Source organism: Poromitra crassiceps (genome assembly GCF_964638095.1).
Source record: "Poromitra crassiceps genome assembly, chromosome: 11".
NCBI classification, from domain to species: domain Eukaryota; kingdom Metazoa; phylum Chordata; class Actinopteri; order Beryciformes; family Melamphaidae; genus Poromitra; species Poromitra crassiceps.
This window is the reverse complement of record NC_139643.1, coordinates 49594199-49599198: the sequence shown is the minus strand read 5'-3', so window position 1 is coordinate 49599198 and position 5000 is coordinate 49594199. Positions and strand designations below refer to the sequence as shown.

General features: G+C 49.7%; 1 pseudogene across 1 annotated transcript in view; it reads left to right on the top strand.

Moving 5' to 3' along the window:
- Nucleotides 1-5000, top strand: part of LOC310784585 (PR domain zinc finger protein 1-like) — a 14377-nt pseudogene that overhangs the window by 8601 nt on the left and 776 nt on the right. Inside the window, exons 4-6 of the transcript XR_014554080.1 lie at nt 1848-2807; nt 3114-3244; nt 3819-5000. The exon at nt 3819-5000 is cut by the window's right edge and continues 776 nt beyond it. The product of XR_014554080.1 is annotated as a PR domain zinc finger protein 1-like (transcript). The remainder of the gene's footprint in view (nt 1-1847; nt 2808-3113; nt 3245-3818) is intronic.

The window sequence follows — 5000 nt, the reverse complement described above, 5'->3', positions numbered from 1 at the left end:
ACATGGCCACCGTTGGAGAAAAAGCGAGACCTCTGTTCTTCTGACATGACTGGTTTCACCTCGCAGAATAATAGACAAACAGGATACAATCAATAGATGCTCACTGGCTGCTGCGTATGATGTAATGGAGGGTATTTATATGACTGTTTTGACAAATTCAAATCAAAACAACTCATACCCAGCCAACAGATCTGGTGTGTTTGAGTGAACGACAGAGCTGTTGGTTGTTCGTCAGCTGTTCTGTGGGGAAAGACGAGGAATCTGCGTTACCTTTGTGGCTAGATCTGATCAAAATGATAAATCTGTTGCAGTGACTGAGCACAGAGCCCACACAGTCTGACCAGATGACACACAAGAGAAGTATCTAGTAGCTGCTTTATGCTTTATCAGCACAATCTTCATATTGGTTTTCTTCAGAAGAGATGAAGACAATCTACACATGGATCAGAATCTGATGTTATTATTTACACAGCAAGAAATAGCCCCCCCCCCCCCCTCCCCGCCCCCTACGACAGTAATTAGCAAATATAAATGGTTGCCATGCATACAATGAGAGAGAATTTGATCAGACTCAAACACTATATAGTTCAGTATCCCCCTAAGCTTTGACTTATTCATTTAATACATGCATAATCACACACATTTAGTCTCGCGTCCTCTCCATCCTGTGACCGCATGTTTCTTTAACCGTCTATATTGTACTCTTAGATGAACACCGTACATGATCGCGTCTCTATCTCTCATCCATGTCTCTCCCTAGGATGACAGCACATTTTCTCTAACAGAGACAATACACTGTTTCACTTTTGTGTGTGTTGTGCCACACATTTCCGCCCCCCTCACACACACACACACACACACACACACACACACACACACACACACCACACACACACACACACACACACACACACACACACACACACACACACACACACACACCACACACACACACACACACACACACACACACACACACACGCACACAGTAGAATCTTTTCCATTTAAAAAAACAAGGAAATCTCCGGGATCAGTTAGACAAATTATCCTTGTGAGTCATGACTCCATCTATTGGTAGAAGTTAAGCAAGTCATCTCCTCCTCGTCCTCAGCAATTCCCTGTTGCCACCAAGTCTGATGATTCATATGCATACACAAGATACGAGGCCATTCAACCCGGTGACTAACGCTATGCGGCGATATCATTACATTGTTTTATCACCTTGTTCTATTGTGTAGCTCTCATAATGAGCGCCTGTGTCGCGGCAGGGTGGACATAATGGTGACTAAGCTGATTTTGAGAAAAACCAGGCAAAAAAAAAATGAGGGAAGGGGGGATAGAAAAAATAGGTCATGTCATGTTGGGGGAGGAGAGAGAGAAAAAAAACGACGTTTCATGTTTTCTCGCAAACTCGTACGGTAAGACACCCACCCAGAAAACCGTTTCACAAAAGTGAAACTCGGTGTTCTTCTTGGTGCACAGCCGCTCGTATACATGACATAATGACGCCTACACATACTTTACAACCCCGCACACTTCCCCACGCAAATCCTTACTATCTCAGCAATGACAAACAGAAACCTCCAGTGTCATCTAAAAACTGAAACTACTATGATTTACCATAAGAGGGAGTGACTTCTGGGGGAGGATATGTGATGTGATATATGATATTATAGCCAAAACATTTTTACTCTATTAAATATAGGATATTTCATTCATTTATTTTCATTATCCAATGAAAATAAATTCTACACTATTGAACCAAAAAAAAAACTTTACAAAATGTTTTACCGTTCAAATTCAATAGCAATACTCAATGCATTGCTTTGTCATCTTCTTGCTCACAGAAGACATGAGTGCCGATGAAGACCGTGAGCCGGAATACACCAAACAGCACCTACTACCTCAGCAGGCCTGGCTCCGGGAAAGAACAACAAGTGAAGAGCTGAAAGAAGAGAAGGATGAAGAAGCGGAGGAGAATGATCGACGTGGAGGATGCTGGAGAGAGACACGCCGCCCGACACGCCCGACGACGACCACATCGTGGACTTCAGCAAAAAGGTGGAGAAGGAAGAGGAGGAGGGAGCAGAGGAGGAGGAGGCCCGGGGGGGTGTCGTACCTTCCCCTCAACCCGAACACAGAGAGCCTGGCCTGGGCTCGAATCAGCCCTACCTCCCCTGACCACCATCCAGCTCTCCCTTCTCCCCACCGGAACCTGCCGCTTCACCTCCATGGTCTCTACGGCCACAGAGAGGTGTCTTCTTACCCCCTGTACCCCCACGCCAGACCCCTGCAGCCCCCTACCAGCTCCTTCCTCCCTACGCCCCCTCACTATCCTCGCCTCCTCCTCTCCCCCCCCCCAGTACTCCCCTCCCTTCCCCGGGATGCTGCCCTCTAGAGCGCCCGTCCGGTACAGCGGCTACCTGGGCACCGACGGACTCCGGTACCCCCACGATCGGCCAGAGCGGTCTGCTGCCGGTGTCCCTTCCCTACCCTCCGTCACCGCAGGGAGGGCTGAAGGACGGGATGGCAAACATGTCGCCAGCCGCAGGGCGCCCCCGCCACCCCCGGAGCTGTCCCCCCTGCCTAAGCCCAGCAGGGGGCAGCAGCACCTGAGCCCCCAGCAGTCCCCGTCCGCCTGCGAGGAGGCCATGAACCTCAGCCTGGCTGTGACCAAAAGTAGCTTGTCGCCGCGCAACGGCCCCGGCTACAAATCCCTGTCCTACCCGCTGAAGAAGCAGAACGGGAAGATCAAGTATGAATGTAACGTCTGCCTCAAGACCTTCGGACAGCTGTCTAACCTCAAGGTGAGCTTCTTCTTCTTCTTCTTCTTCTGCGTAATTGTTGTGTTTTTTTTGGTTCTATTTTTATTTCAAATGTTTTACAAGGTCTGTGTGGTTTTAAATGGTAATACTGTAATAAAGACCTTTTGGGAATTTTAATTATCTCTCTGTTTGATTTCAATTGATTGCACGTGGTTATTTTTAGGTTATAATAATCTGGTTTATCCAGTAGTATTCACTCCCAGATCCTATACACTCCTTGATTGCACTTTGCCAGCAGCGGCTCGTCTCATTTCTTTGCCTGTTGTTGTCGTTGTGTGTCACTGTAGGGTTCACCTGCGCGTGCACAGCGGCGGAGAGGCCCTTCCAGTGTCACCTGTGTAAGAAGAGCTTCACTCAGCTGGCTCACCTGCAGAAGCACCACCCTGGTGCACACCGGGGAGAAACCACACGAGTGTCAGGTGAGCTGAAAATAATCACGTCGTCTATGTGTGCGTTTTCTTTTCCCTTGGCAAAGCTCTTTCCATTCTCCTCACTGCTCACCAGGTTAAGAGAAACAGACATAGACACATGACGACACTGTGCACACGCGAATGCTCTCCGGCACACACACACACACACACATACCTTTCTGGTAACGCAAGACTGTGTCTGTTGGACGTTCATGGAGCCACTACCCTGCTTGTGATGTCATAGGAATCTCTTTTGTTTTTCACTGCAACTACGTGGGCGCCGGTCCTTCTTCCTCGGTGGCTTTCTATTCTTTGGTTGATCACCAAATGACTAAGAACTGGTTGTAAGATCAAGCCTGACGTGAACAGAAAGCAGTCCCTCCTGTTTATCTGACAGCAACAACATTACCAGAGGACTGGAAGAACCTGGTCAACGGCGATACAATGCATTATATCGACATCAAAAATGACGTGACGGATTGTTCGAATTAAATTCCCCGTAACAATCCTGCCAGTCGACTCTTTTATGAAGGGATTTGCTGCGACTACCCTAACCTTTTCATCACCTTCTTCCCTTCCCCAGGTGTGTCACAAGCGCTTCAGCAGCACCAGCAACCTGAAGACGCACCTGCGCCTGCACTCCGGAGAGGAAACCGTACCAGTGCAAGCTGTGCAGCACCAGTTCACCCAGTACATCCACCTCAAGCTGCACCGGCGGCTGCACGGCGCCCGCGAGCGCCCCTACGGCTGCCAGCTGTGCGCCCAGGCCTTCGTCCACCGCTTCTCCCTGCGCACCCACCAGCGCAGCTGCTGCCCGGCCCACTCCAGCGCCCACATCAACCGTGCACGTCAAGGAGATGGTGGAGCGCTTCGACGCCAGCCAGGAGGCCGACGCGCTGTCGGAGGGGCGCCTCGCCCAAGCAGGTGGAGGCGGCCGTGGAGCGCTGGGGTGGCGCGCAGCCTGGAGGGGCTGCGAGGGGAAGGAGGACCGCAAGGAGCCCCTACTGCTCAAGGCTCTGACGGCGGCCGTGAACGCCCCGGCGACAACGACGACGACGACGACGCCTGCGGGCCAATCGGCCGCGGCGCCCGCGTCGTCGTCGCCGCACCACAGCCCGCAGCTATCGGCCTATCAGGAGAGGGCTAGCGTGGTTCATCTCTACAAACGGCCAATGGTGAAGGCGGAAGGACAATGAGGAGGAAGTGAAAGGACACCTGAAATGTGTTTGCATACAGTAGTTGTGTGCGGGCCAACAGCGCAAAAAAGAAATGATGTCGCCAAATACAACTCCCTCATTCGTCCAGATGGGAGACAACACAATCCAATGAGCGCAGCACCAAAAGAAGAGCATTCCAAAGACTGGGTTATAGGGTTTTCAGTGATACCACTTCCACCCATAGCTCTGCTCAATTTGATAGAAAAGACAGAATCGTTTTTTTTTTTTTTTTTAAGCTGTGAAGTATTTACAACTATTTTCACTCAGGTAGAAAAGTGTTTGCTTTTTGTGCGTGTGCTTTAACTTATTACTTTTTTTTGCTTGAGTCATCTCTATTTATTTAGTTGAATAATGTGTTTTTTCCCCCTCTGTTATTAGTGTATTTCTCGCAAACGTTGACATTTCCAAGGAGATCTCAAACCACAAAACTGGCGGATGAGTCTTCCCTTGTCCCTCGCAGCAATGGTTGTCTCGTCGTGTGTATTGTGTTATTTGCAGTGCGAGCGTGTTTGAGCGTGTTTGAGCGTGTGTGTGTGTGTGTGTGTGTG